Consider the following 13,748-nt stretch of genomic DNA (forward strand, 5'->3'; position numbering starts at 1 on the left):
ATCGAATCAAATTTAAAAAACCGAACCAAATCGGAAGTAGTTGGTTTGCTTTCGGATTCCGAACTGTTTCAGTAGTTTGGAAACCGAATTGAATCGGAATACATGGACGGTGTTTCTTAAGTGTTCTGTAAGATTGTTCGGGTACTGGCAAACCATCCTTTGAGTAGTCAATAGGGTCAGTGACGCATCCAGTCTCCCTAGGTAGTTTTTCTTATGATTAATGTGTTTTCTCTAAGGTTCAAATACTTCAATTAAGATAAGATTAGCATTGTGTGTTTGTAGGATCTACCAAATGTATAAAAAATTCAAACCAAACTGATAAATCCAAACCCAAGTCAAAACGAACCAAACAAAACGGAAAGAAAAAACGATCCGAAATGATAGAAATTCCGTTTTGACAAAAAACGGAACTCACCACTAATTAGAAAAATAAAATATAGAAAATTTCGACACGAGCGATGCTAAGGCGAAAGCTTGCTATAATTAGCCTAATACAGGATGAGAGAAACAGATTAAAATCTACTTTTCTCCAACGAAATTTCACTTGTGTTTCGCTTCTTTTAATTTCCTTTAATATCTTAACGAACCTTTTCACTTATAAGTTCATGTGCCTTAAATTTTGAACATTTTTTTCCCCTTCCTCCATTATATATAACCATGACATACATTTTACATGTTATTTGAAAATGATTTATTCGAGAGTTGGTTCATGGCTTCTTCATTGTTGTGTGAAATGCAAACTAATGCTATTGTTAATTGCTCACTCGTGTGATAATAATTGTTAAGTTGTTTTACGAGACTGGATGAGATGGGAGTGGGATATATCGTGAGATTATGAACCCCAGCTATGCAGCTTACGTTAGCAGAGACAGCAAAGGAACACTGCGCTGTCAGGGACTGTGCGTTGGGTCCTCTATTTTCCATACAACTGGATTTCGAATTCTTCCCCTGTCTCAACTCCTTATGTGCAATTGTTTAAGGAACAATGATAACGTTACCTACCCTGCTACCATGTCCACTTGTTTTATGACCCGCCTAGCCAGTGAAGTGACACTTGGCAACAATTTCATTCTATTTTATTTTGGGTTTCGAACTCTATGAACCGGATCGCCTCTAAGTTTACAAGGCTAAGCTTCTTGAGCAAATCATATGGACCGTTAAAATTTGATCCAACTGCTATAAGCAGAGTCCTCTAAAAGTTATAATAATTACAACCGTTAGATCAAATTTTAATGGCTTATGTGCTTTGCTTCAGGAAAGGATCCGATTCTGGAACTCTGAAGCCAAGTTTGCTAACGAAGGAGGTGACATTTGTGTAATACATGATTTGTTGATTGATGCATATAATTATGATAAACTCAAGTGGGATTGCTCATCTAGCTAACTAATCCGATCGTTTAATATTAACAAGTGTTTAATATCGACACGTTACAGACTACTAATATCTTATTTATATTAGCGATATTACATAATTATAAATATCATTGTCGGTATATTTTTTAATAAAAGTTTATGTGTCAGTTAATTAATGATGCGACATGTTCCTATTGGTTACTAAGTTTCTCTCAACACTGAGAACAAAAGCCCAAGTAATGCTAAAAAATGTGTTAAAAAATCTGACATCCATTATTCATATGGAATGAGAATCCTATAGGATTCTCAAATCGTGTCCATTCATCGTACATCGTACGGTCAAAAAATATTTTAAATATTTTTATTTAAAATTAAACATGAACAATATTTGACGAAAATTGATCGCACGATGTAAAATAAACGGACGCAATTTAAGAATTTATAGAATTCAAATAAAGAGGATCCTCGTTCATCCAGTGTGTGTTTCCCCTTGAGTTTGACACCCAACTTGTCATTTGTTGTTTTGACTTTTGGCCTCATTTCTCACTAAGGAAACGGGCAGAACGATAGCTTCATTTTCTTAAAAAATCATTGGCTTTTGATCGAATATTTTTGCAAGAGCTAATAACAATTATTGGTAGTAACCACCTCCGCAGGTTGGACTTGGAAGCATGATTTGCTACCAATAGGGAGTGATAAGAGAGAGCTTATCAAATTGAACACGAGGGGTGTTGTTGGGCCTTCTTTTAACGTAGAGCAATTTTGTCAAACATTTTAATACGGTGTGTTATAATGAATAGAAAAATTATCGGAATACATTAAACTAGAATTCACTAGAAAACTAAAATTCGTCAATAATTGAGAAAACTTCAAAATTTGTCATCGATTTGATTTGTCAATGAGGAATTAGGCCAAAAATGCATATATGTCAAGACAAAGCGACGTCTCTTGTTCGCCTTACTGTTTTCTTCAAAACAACAAATCATGGGCCTAAATCGAGCGCCAAAACCAAATCTCTAATGATTGGGCCTTACTACTAATTTTACGTCTTTCCAACCATCCTTTGATCAATTCAGTCTATTCTAAATCACATCTTACCAAAAAAAATTGTAAACAATTTACGTATGAAACCAAATCAATGGAATAAAAGCAAAAATTTAAAAGTGCGTTGGGTCCTATGTATATTGCCTCTCCATTGTGCCTTTGCCGGTTCATCACCTAATTGAATGTCAACAAAATTGAATGGGAGCTCAAATCTCCACAATAGCGACTAAAACATAAGATATTTGTATCATTAGCTCTTTGTGGGTCCCTAAGAATATGTCATTTGTATTAGTAGAGAGTTTACAACCACTTAACACCATGATCAAGGAACTAATTGTAATCCCAACTCGCACGCAAGGATTTAGGATTATACACATACTTTTGGGTTAAACTTAATTATTTCATTAATTAAATACTAATTTGATATGAGGAGGTTGTTCTCAAATCCAAACATTCGACAAACTGATCTGGTGTTTTTGTTCTTATGCAACAAGTGGACGATTGCTTAAATCAGTTGATATCATTTGCTAATTTGATTTAACTTTTTTATTCTTTTACTTTTGTAGAAGGATATTCTACGTTAAAGGGTGGTATCTAGTAAGCAAATAACCATCAAAATTTGTACGATATAAGCATAAAATCAACACCAAAAGCCAACATGATCCTCTCCAGATCTTTTTGGTGAGAATCCTAGGGATCATTGAATCTTATTCATTCATTGTACATCATGCGATCTGTTTTTATCAAGTATTGTTTATGTTTATTTTTAAATAAAAATATTTAAAATAATTTATGATTGGACGATGTACAATGAACGGACACGATTCAAGGATTCCCAGAATCCTCACAAAGAGGATCCGACGAGAATTCAAAATCCACCAAAAGTATTAAGCAGAGAATCCTATTCACGAGGAATGTTAAATAGACTAAAAAAAAAAAAAAGGACTCTTTATAAACTTTCTACCACTTCATGTTTTTTGCATAATATCTTATAATATTGACACGAAAATGAACATTAAACTGTGAAATGACATATAATCTAAAAATTTTCATTTTAAGAGAATTCACTTCACATTTCTCTTATAAAGTTGAATAACTCTCCTACTTGTTTGAGTGAGCCGTGGCCCCTGGTACAAATATAAGAGGACCATTGGACCACCTCCACTTCCACCCCCACACCCGCAGACCCACTCACAGCCCTGTACTTTTTCCACCCAATCCATTCAGCCCCAATGAATGGCTCAAAAATATTTGGGTGCCGGAGAATGTTTGTATATTTTAACCGTTAGATATTAATTTTTTATATTTTTAAATAAAAATTTAACAGTTAAAATAAATAGAGTATGAAATCCTTTCCAAAAAAAGTCCCATGAAGGAATTTATCGCAAACCCAAATGATGAAACACTGAAACTTCACATGTAAGATGAGCAATTTCTCGACATACTAATAGTCATGTGATAATATTATTCAACTAAAATCATAAACATGAAATTTTCTTTTAATATTCCATAGAAATATAACATATCGGTTTTTATCATCTTATTCTTTATGTGAAAGGAATACTATAGCTTTCACTGATACTTTAAAGTTTTGTAGGAAGATGCATAACATGAGGAGAATCTTCGAACTAAACTGGAGGAAAAAAATTTAATAAATATACTTAACTTGTAAGTGGCGTATTGATTTGGTGGTTAGGACCTTCAACTTATTGCTTTCCAAATTCAAACCGTCCATTCTATTAATGTAACTTACAATGGTAATATCATTTATAATAGAAAAAAAGTAGCACAACTAAACTTCATAAGACAAGAAAAAAGACTCGAAGAAGATATAGAATTGGGGACAACATACTGAGAGATTTTTCAATGTGATCAGTTGTTGACCCTAAAAATTACAAAGCCTATGTGGCGCGCAGGCCAAGTAACTAATGAGCTAACTATGTCCTTCGGTTGATAAGGGGCGTGCCAACTCGTCAGCCGAGGAGTAAAATTGGTTGATGTTACGTTGAGCGCGTTGCTGACTTCTTGATCTTGCGATTGCGGCCGAGGAAAGAACAAGTCTCGGCCTTCGGGTTCTCAAGCTTGAAGACAAGGCCGCTAGTTCTGCGAAGTTCATGAATCGTTGGCGTCGGATTCGATCACAGTGATTATATTCGTAAGAGTATAAGCACGTCGAATCGACACCAGATTATATGGACACAAGTACTCAAAGGAAATGTATGTCTTGATGGTAAATGTAGTCGGTCGTCAGAATGCCGAACTCTGAAACTTACTTGTGAGTATCCAATCATAAAATCACTCAGCGTTCAATGCGCCGAATGTCGTAATCAAAGAATTGTTTTCATATAAGATAAATGGGATGCAAACTATATCTCAAGCTTTGAGACTCTTATTTGGTTAAGCAACAATTTGCGTGCAAATTAAGTGTTGGTCAGATAAAGATTATGAGGAGATACAGATGAGATTGAATGGGTGATTGACTGATGCCATGCAAGAATTGGATGCCATGCGTTTGATGGAATATGGTCTTTAAAGTATCAGATAATAAGGCATGCATGATGGGATTATATTCCATTTTATTATGCATACATGGGATAAAGGCTACTAATGGAGTTTTGGTGATGAGGTAAAAGCCTAGGTGGGCTAGGTTTCTGATGTGATGTGATAAGCCTAGGATTTGATGGTAATGGAGTTATGATAAGAAGCCTAGGTAGGCTAGGTCTTTGGTCATGATAGGATAAACCTAGATGGGTTTATATTTGAAAAGTCAGCCACAGAGATCATATTTCATTCTGCAAGTTAGAATTGCAGTCGAACGCCACAATTATCTAGCCGTGTCAAGCAAATATCAACCCTATAAATACAAGGCGCTATGCAACGTAAAGGCAGAGGAAGAAAACTGAGTATTTTGATATGCTTTGTTAAAGATGCATTCTCGGAGATGAGGAAAAGTTAAGTATTCTTACAAGTCTTCCTTGTTATAGAGAACGAAGGTCGACATATATAGAGATTTTTCAATAGCAAGTAGTGGTGTTGCGCCTTTACTCTTGTCAGCAAATGTGGTGTAATTAGAAACAGTAAGATTTACGCGTTTTCAACTTTATCAGAGATCTTTGATAAAGTTGCACGTGATATCCAAAAGCTGAGATTACATCTGAGAAATGTTAAAGAACTTTATCCTGAAAATCTGGCTTTTGAAATTCGGCGAGCGGTGCCTCTTCGATCTTTGAACAAGTGGCTATGTTGTCTCTTATTTCATAGAGACATTAATTGTGTTCAAGAGTATGCTCAGAAAGTTGTTGCCTGTAGAAAATTTCCCCTTCTTGTACTTCTGAGATTTTATTTGACCTCATTTTCCCTTCACCATTTCTGAAAATGGCTTGCCCATCTAACATCTGCTTAGATTTGAGCCTTAAGAGTGATACAGCCCAGCAGCGTCAGGATAATATATGGCGCCCGTCCTTCTTATCTTCTAATGATCCTCTTATGGTTGGGGACTCTGTGATGAAGAATAACCTAACCGCTATTGTGGTAGTTAGGATTCTTCTCACTCCAAATGATAACAGAATCTTTTCAAAACGGTCTGATGAGTCGGCCGTTCAAGACTCCTTGGCTCTTAGTGTTCTATGTGCGGACTCTGTATCCAATATGGGCCAACGCCTACTTGCTCAAACTCGCCTACTTGCTCGAACTCACCAAGTTGAATCATTGATGGCTGATGTGGCAAGTCTTAAACAAGATATGAGAAGGCTCAAGCACGAGAATAGAGTGTTACACGTGCTTGCAAATAATTACTTGACGAGCATGAAAAGAAAGCTTGACCAGCTATAGGAATCCGAAAGTCGGATTCAAAGTGATCACCAAAGGTTCCTTGCTAGATTCCAAAGGCAACTGATGCTTTCCCCTTCTGATGTTTTGCCAAGTACTGGGGTGCCACATGATCAATCTCCAGTGCCTTCCTCTTCTGGGGTATTACCGAGTATTGAGGCTTCACATGAGCAACCTTTGTGAAGGCTTCATCCTGTTTGTTTGTTTTAACTCATGTGTATGCACATATCTGTAATTTCTCAAAGATATTAATAGATAAGCTTTATTTCATTTAATTTATTGTGCCAAATACAATAAAACATATACTTCACTAAGATGTGGTACTTCTGGACCAAATATCAATTTATCTGTACCCTCTCGAAGATAAATGATCATTCTTAGTGTCTACATCATTTGAGTAATCAACTCATAATCTTCAATCCATATGATTCTTTAATATCATAAACATCATGGATAAGATTCGTGTTGGCATATTGTTCGATCTGCAGTTCGAGACAATATTTCTCTCAACACTTTATAATCTTTTTAGACTCTTCAGGAGTCCCAATTTAATATCATCAACTCTTGCAAGAGATTTTAGTATGTTGCAACAATATCATAATGAAAGTACTCACTAAGGCAATTTATATCATCTATTGGTATTGAGTAAATATTTTATGCTTTACCCTTCGGGGCTTACGTCAAGTAATTTGAATCCTTCAGGGATTTTCTACCCTTCATGACATATTTTCCTTTGGAATTTATACAGAGCAATTTGCTTCCATGTATATTTGAGGGATTTACTTATGGAGATATGATATGGGCGACTCATAACCCTTCGTATATAATTCTCTATTCATATGAACTTGTTTATAAGAGTATAATTTCAGGTTTCAATTAGTAACCTTGTATCATATCATGTGAGTGTATTCCACTGTATTACAAATGCCTAATGTAACCTTCTTGGTTCAACATCCTTTGGCTATTTGTATTGTATTCAAGTATATAGGTCTATTTTCCACGTTCTTACAAAATTGTAATGGAATTGCCTTCCTCCATTTTAGCCAATAGTTTTGTTGACGGAAAAAGAATGGGACTCAATATCAACACAGCTCATTGATGAATTTAGTAGCTACTGGTAAAAACCAAAATTACCATTGGTTATCATCAATCTGTGATCCCATATTCTCATGTGCATGCGCATGCATAAAAGCTTTTCATTTCTCTTGGATATCTATTGCCTCTTCAAGGGCATTACACTATCTCTTCAAAGATAGTCATAATTTAGAGAATGCGGATCATAACCTCCTCTTGAGCGTTATGGAGTTTGGATTGTATGAAGGAAAATTTGTGAAAAACATGTTCATTTAAGCAACATCAATAGCATGCAATTAACAATTAAAGGCGGAATCATGCTTGTATGCACTTAAAACAAAACATTTACCCATGAAATTCAAAGCCTAGTAGATAGGTGAATCAAGACTCAACTCAAAACAAAGTGAGTTGAGAAATCAATACCTTTGTAGATTCCTCTTTGCATAAGCAAAGGCTAATCACCCAAAGAGAGGGCCTTCATTCCTTGCATCTTGGATCCATGGATTTGGATGGATGAAAAGGTTTCTCCAAGTTCCCAAAATTGAGAACCTCTAAGTCTCCACACCAAGGTATATTGAAGAAGAAATGAGTGACCTAGAGGAAGTAAGATTGCTAGATTTTCCCCTCTAGATTGGCCAAAATTTTAGAGAGAAAGGAGAGCTTGTGTTCTCATCCTTTCCCCCAAAAATAACCCTTAGTAAATTTTAGGCTATAAAGTCCTTTATATAGTCCCTTCAAATAAGTGACCTAATGGACCAAAAGCCCTATTCTTTTACACATGGCTAGCCTATAGGTTTATTGGGCTTTCAAGCCCTTTGTTTTATTCAAGTTGTCATACAACTTGAGTTAATGGGCTTGACATTCAAATCCCATTGGGCCTTGCGGCCCAAAACTAACCCGAGGTCTTTAACGAACTTATTCGTTTGATTAATTAACATATTAATTAATCCTAGCCTTAGATAAATAATTAAACCATTTAATTATTCTTACTCATCTCCGTTGAATCTTCAAACTCTACCTTACACGGTGTACGATCCATTAGGTTCCTTTTAGCGAGGCAGTGGGCGATTCAAACTCTTTCAAATCGATTGTGAATTGAAACTTACTTTCAATTCTCCCGTTAGTGATAATACACTTTTAGGGCTTCCACAAACCATGAGTGACACCTAGCAGCATATCATGGTTACCCAAGCTAATCAGAAGAGGTGGAGAACCTATTCAGTTTAGGATTACAAATGCAATACGGTCTTTCTCTAATACAATACTCTTGACCACATTGTTTGGTTTGATAGTTTATTCATGTCTACTATCCAATGTGAATCTTGTGCTTATATGATTACCTTGAATGTGATCTGGAACGCATTCCAACATTTCATTCATACTCTGGCCAGAGATTCCAAATCATATCATAGAGTATTCTCCCTCAAACAGTTTGAAGGTTAGAGATCCCTTGTTGCGCATTCACTTGCCTCCATGGCTAAGTGGCTTAACCCCGACGATGCCGTGGACACCCTGATAGAGTGACTTTGACATAATCAAAGATTAAGGACCTAACCACAAGACAACTGTGATGCCTCAGGTCAAAAGACTAATTTGCATTATCCCAACCATGAGTTCTCATGTGACATGAATATGAGAACTCTTCGTTGATCGTGTTCAGTGAACTCATTCTCTATTGAGCACCTACGTACTTGTCTTGATGTCACACACACCAATGACTCGAGACTAGTCACTCTCCCTGAGAGAAGACATAGCACGTACTGATCTTAACGGACTGTTAATGCCCAATTGACAATCCTATGATCAGGAACGTTTAGGATGTGTCAACGAAAGAATGGTCTCATGAATCTAACTTCTTTAGATCGCATTCTTCCAATCACATATTCCTTGGACTTATCGTTTAAGCATATAACATTTATATGAGACGGCTCAAACAATAATGTTTGCCCTTTAAACTACATTAGTTTGAAATGTCCGTAAAGTATCATCATATGATTGGTTTTAGGGCACATTTCCAACAATCTCCCACTTGCACTAGAGCCAATCAGCTTAGTCATCATTGATGATACCTCTTCTGTAATTCATTTCATAAATGGCTGAGTAGTAGGCCTAGACAATGGATATCTATATGTTATCCATAGAAGCAACTTTGAGAATAACGACGTCACCATTATACATGATTCTCAATCATGTGGTTCAGTCTCTCATTTGAGTTCGGACCTTGATGAGACCTTGATTCCCTGGCTTGAGCTATCGCCCCATTAGTGTCATACACTTTCTGGTTGGAACCGAATGAAGAGTTCATGAATGAACTTTCCCATCCAAACAACAATGTTGTAAGCTTCTATATGGCAATATATTTTGCATACATGATGGAACACATTAAAGTCATTTACTTTTAACGTTTCCACCCAAATATCTCTTTAGTCATAATGAAGAGATATTCTATGATGGATTAGATTCATAATCTAATACATTTACGCTTCCATTACGTTACTCTAATTCTTCCTCATTCTTAAGGAATCCATCCTTAGTATTTCTTAAATACCTAAGGATTCACTTGACAGTTGCCATGGTTCTGATCCTGGGCTTGCATTGATATCATCTTGTACCGTTCTAGGTACGACTTATATCAATGTTTTCATACAATATGAAATACATAAATCACCTTTCTGCGTATGCATAAAGGATTCTATTTACGCATTATTTCTTTGGGAGTCAAAGGGTACATTCCCTTTGAGAAGAACAACTTCCTAGTCTCACTAGAATTGTCATTCTAATTGAAGTTTATCATCATATGAGAAACTTCCTAGCATCTCTTGTCTATTTTAGGGATTGATATAATCCAATTATATCTTGAAATCTATCATTATAGATTTCCATCCCATGTATATAGACTATGTCTCCCATATACATTCTATCATTATAGAATGTTTAAAGTCATAACTTTAACGATGAAGAATTCCTTTCATTTTCAAAATTAATATATATCATGTATATATATTCAATTTAGGAATATAATCAACTCCCACTAATCTTTTGTAAACCTAGTAAACAAAAGATTCATTTACATCTTTATGAGAAATCAAACAATTGATCTTTTCTCATAAGACGCTTATAGCTCCCACTAGCTTGCTAAGATCCATGATGGATGGATCTTCTTACAACTAACATGTCTTAGAAGTATATATCATATATATATGGGTAATTGATAATGTCCAACGAACTAAATCTTATTTATGTTCATTCTTCTCTTAATGGAGAAATTCATTATCTTATGATGCTACTTTCCTTGATATTTTTCAAGGAAATTAATCTAAAGTGTTACTTTTTCCTTGGATCAAATCTAAGGAGGTAAATACTTTAGACGTCTTACTCATCTACTTACATTTCTTGAATTCTTTGAAACCTTTTGCAAAGTATTCGGACTTGTGTTTATTCAAAATAAACTATAGTCCAACCGAGAGTGATCTTCGGTGAATGTCATACAACATGAGTAGTATTATGTTGTGGACAAGTGCCACTAACATCTAAGTGAATCAACCTCAACAACTTTGTGATTCTTTCTTCTTTCCAAAAAAAATAAAGATTCGAACATTTCGCCTTTATACAATTTTAACAAGAAGGTATTGGATCCGGATCTAACGATCCAAAGCATCCATCTATGACCAACTCGTAACTTATGTTTTAGAGGTATCACAACTCAGTTGGGATTAGTCACTACCTTGCAACCTTTTGGGTTTTAAGCATCATCGTATTCTAAACAGTTTAAACTACCACATCATCTCTACTATAGAGATAACCAATTAAATTACAATAATCTAATTATTGATTAATAAAGAACAATGTTTTGTCAAACAAAACATTCATCCATCTCTACTATAGTGACGGATTTAAGTTCCTTAAAATTGGAATGTAAAGACAATCTTTAGTATTTTCCAATATCTTTGGTAGTTCATATGAGGAAGTAAGTACAATCCGCTTTCGCAGAGATCTATATTTTATTCACTTTCCGAATGTGAAGTACTTTCTCTTCTCTCATTTAATCTTCTACTTCTTATTAGCACACTTTTACAACAATTGTAAAACATAGTTACTAATACGGAATCAAGCATTCAAGTAGAAGAACCAACTGTTTTGAACTATTTCAAGAACATATTACAACACCTTCGAAAGGTGTGTTCTTGACACTTGCAAGACATTTCTTGCAAATACCCCTTCCAATGTCCATCCTTTCATAAAGAAAGTTTGTTCCTTTGGAGTTATTTTGCCTTCTTCATTTGACTTCCCTTTTGATTACAATAGTCATGGTCCCTAAACTCCCACTATCTCTCTTGAAACTTATTTCAAATGTGTTATACACATCAAACGATTTGGAGAGCGTGCGGTTATTGTTCACTATATAGTTTACAATAAACTTAGTGAACCATTAGGATAGGGACACAAAGGTGAAGTCCTTGCCTAGTTTCCATCTCGTTAAGTGGTTTAACACTTCAACACTCAATGATTCAAAATCATCATAAGTCCATATAAATGGACTATTTTTGTCAACCAACCATTATGTTCTAAACATAATAACAAACTCTTAAGAGTTGTTCAAGGCAACTCTCATTTCTTCATACAACAATTTGTAAGTGAAGAATCATGGCACATAAAGTGTCCATGCCCTTGTGCTTACTTCTCAAGTTCCTTGTTCGTGTAACAAAGAGACAAGCACTAGAGTTTGCATTGTCCTCTTCATGGTAGACTTATCTAACATGTTCTTCTATTGATACATTATCAATAGGAAGATTGTGAGGACGAGACTACTTAGGTACTTTTACAATCCATTCAAGACAATCTATGGGATTGTGGTACCAAGTTCGGAAACTAAAGCGTTCGGTTTTTCTTTGTCAAGTTTTGGATAGCGTTTGCAAATATATTGGTAAACAAATACATAACGAATATAAATTGATTGATTTTAAGCTATTTGATCCGGGTCTTTAAATCAAATAGCACCACCCACTATTTTTGGCAAATTCCATATCCCTCATCGGAATTCGAGAGTTTTGGAGGAAACTCTTAGTAGGGTATGGGAGGCTCACTATTACCAAGCCCACCTCACGATGATACGATGTTGGTTAGCAAAAATAATGATGAGAGAATAACGCTTTACTCATTTACAACGTTTGTAATTACCCATCTTGTTTGGCCTCTAGAGAATGTTGCCTCACGATGATACGATGTTGGCACTATTGCACTTAGTTAAGTTATTCCCACCATGCTTAGTTCATGAAGGGGTTCAAGAATAGCCTCACAATGATATGATGTTGGCCATCCTCGTTGCCTACACTCACCTCATCATATGCGTATAGACTCCTCCTGAATGTAAGCATGCACTTTGTACTCCCCCATGATAGGGTGAAGCCGGTGTACAAGTCACAAACGATTGGAGCCTACCACGGTGGAAGGCCACGAAGAGATATTCAAAGCATCTCTCGCTTATCAACTTAATATTGATTTGGTTGAGGGTTTTTAGGTCTCATCACATATAAACATACATTTTAATCCAATTAAAACATTTTGGTCCTATTACAACTATTGGTCCATTTGATTGATTTAGTTGTATATAATACTCCCACTAAGCTTTTAAAACGGTTTTTAAAGCAAGAGTATATGATACTACTAACATAAGGTTTGCATTCATTGATGGACTATATAGTTGCCTTAGGGCCTTAGGATGACTATGAACCTTTGATTCGATTCAAACACGAGCCTAGTGTTGAATCTCGGTCTAGGGATGGTGATTGATTTTAGTTACGCGTTTAATCACATTAAGGCGTGTTGTCTTATTGGGCGTTGGACCCAACTACTCCAATTTCATGCATATCGAATAAAACAAGAAAGGAGTACTTCAAAGTAAATAAGAGCTTATGCTCTTTTACAACAATTGATCAAATCAAATTACTTTAAAGTAAAGAAGAGCTTATGCTCTTTTACAACAATTGATCATATCAAATTACAACCAAAATTTAATCTACACATTCCCATGGTTCAAACAAATTTGAAACGGCCTTTCACATAGCTCAATTATCGTAGGCTAAGGTTCATAATCACCCTTTCTTTAATTAATTAACGCTTTAACTAATTAAACTTGAATGCAACATTTTCATTTGGTTTTTGTATCCATAGAATTGATTTAAATGGAGCTAAATGAAATGAAAATCCAATTCTCATTTAAAGAAACAAAACAATTTTGTTCTCTACCTAATTTGGGCCAAAATGCTATGACCTCAACTTGTTTGGGCCATAGTGCAATTAACCTCAACTTTTGGGCTATTTTGCAAAAACTTAAACTTTTGGGGTCACTTTGTAAAAACACAAAAGTCCACTACTTCATGTAATTACAACTAGAACCCAAAATTTTCAACAAAAAATAAAACTTCATTAAAGGAGCAAAACAATTTGTC

This window comes from the organism of the source record quoted next, unplaced genomic scaffold (genome assembly GCF_019419815.1).
Source record: "Pyrus x bretschneideri cultivar Hongxiangsu unplaced genomic scaffold, Pyrus_bretschneideri_v1 Contig21, whole genome shotgun sequence".
Taxonomy (NCBI): domain Eukaryota; kingdom Viridiplantae; phylum Streptophyta; class Magnoliopsida; order Rosales; family Rosaceae; genus Pyrus; species Pyrus x bretschneideri.